At 46.9% G+C, this 1,778-nt stretch overlaps 1 non-coding gene across 1 annotated transcript; it reads right to left on the bottom strand.

Moving 5' to 3' along the window:
- Positions 1-209: 209 nt before the first annotated feature.
- On the bottom strand, positions 210-282 carry TRNAR-CCG. Its single transcript has one exon. It is a non-coding gene; the product is annotated as a tRNA-Arg (tRNA).
- Between the last annotated feature and the right edge of the window lie 1,496 nt (positions 283-1,778).

Below are 1,778 nucleotides of genomic sequence, written 5' to 3'. Positions count from 1 at the left end.
AGAACTTTGGGGATAAGAAAAACAATATTAGTTTTTCACAGAAGGTGGCTTGTTGGATCCTAGAAGACAAATAAAGCAAAAATTTGGACAAAAAAAAATCAAATTCTTGTTTCGTCAGCATGAAGTTGCCATTGTAGAACTTTGAAAAGAAAGAGGGCTTGGAGGTAATCAGGTAAGTGCAGGAGGACATGGAGTTAAAAAAATGCAGTCGATCGCGATGGGACTCGAACCCACAATCTCCCGCTCCGGAGGCGAGCGCCTTATCCATTAGGCCACGCGATCATCCACAACTGCATCAAAGTTCATTAACTCCAATTGAAATCTTATTTCTATCGTTAATTATTAAGAAACAAGATATTGAAGTTTGGATTAGCCTGTCCAAAAACTTAAATATTTTATGGATTGGGTATCAGTATTGCCAAACCCAAACTTGACCGATTAAGAGGTTGGCAATTGGATTGGGTCAGAAAGAGTAGGATTTGGTTGGGTAGAGATTGAGTCCATGTTGGATCAGTCCAGGTTCGAAATAAACTGAGCTTGGATGGGGTCGGATTAGCTAAACTTTAAAAAAAATCTAGGCCTAGATCTACAAATTTGATGGATTTATCTTTTGTTCCGTACCTGATCCATTGGCATAAGTGTTCAGATTGGGCCTGGGTGTGTTTAGATTGGTGTATCAAATGAAAAATTGTTGATTTATTGCAAGTGTCAGGAAAGTTACTTTACTGTAATATTATCAAGAATAAATTTGGAAGCAAAGCTTCAAAACCTTCACAGGATCCTGCTATAAGAATGATAGTTAAAAAAAAAAAAATTAGTGCTAGCAACCCTAAATGAAGAGATATTATCTTCTACACCACATGTATGATGCGGCAGTGCACCATGCCAAAACCATCTCATATTATCTACCGTACGCTCGTCTCAGATTGCTGCCCCGCTCATAATTTGTTCCTATGGTGCACCAATGACATGGAAGGGTATAATTTCTCCTAAAAGAATGAGTCTATACCCCACACTCTCATCTTACTCTCACCTTTGATCTTGTACAAATTATGAAGGTCTTGTATCGGCACGAGACCTTGTTCTTCTTGAATGAGTTCCTGATTGGCTCTTTTTGATTTCCCATCTTCCTGCCTTTCTGAAAAATCATGGTGTATGTGAGACCCTGGAACTGGGCCCGGTCCACTTGACCGGCCCAGTCCCAATACTTGACCTCACGTGCAACGCACGTGAGGCAACGGGATGGATCCTCCATCCCGAAGAAGAAGGAGGAGCCCTGTTTTAGGGCTTCCTTCTCCTTCCTCTCCTCCTTTGAGCCCACCGAAAGAGAGAGCCGCCGCACGCAGGGGGGGTTCTTCTTCGTGTTGCCACCGAGAGAGAGGGAGAGAGAGAGAGAGAAGAGAAGCCACGGCACCGGGTGGTCTTCTTCTTCCTTGCCGCCGGAGAAGAGAGGCGCCGGACGTCGGGACGGAGGTAAGAATCCTTAGCCTTTCTCTCCTCTTCTTTCACTGCTTGGCCATGACGTGTGGTGGGTTGGAGCCGGCCGATCACCGGATTTGGGTCCAAAACGGCTTGTTCTAGCCGTCGGCGTGTTCGCCGCCGCCAGTCGCCGGGGGTGGCCGGATTTGCTCCGCCACCCGCTGCCGCTGCCGCTGCCAAGGCCGGCCACCGCGGCCGCCTTGGATTCGACCGGGAGGAAAGAAGAGGGGGCGGCGGCAGGGGTCATGGATCCCCTGTTTCGCCGAAGGAGAAGAAGGGAGTCGGGAGAGAAAAGAAGA

The sequence above is a fragment of the Phoenix dactylifera genome, unplaced genomic scaffold (genome assembly GCF_009389715.1).
Source record: "Phoenix dactylifera cultivar Barhee BC4 unplaced genomic scaffold, palm_55x_up_171113_PBpolish2nd_filt_p 000240F, whole genome shotgun sequence".
Lineage (NCBI taxonomy): Eukaryota > Viridiplantae > Streptophyta > Magnoliopsida > Arecales > Arecaceae > Phoenix > Phoenix dactylifera.
This window is presented reverse-complemented; position numbering and strand designations above follow the sequence as displayed.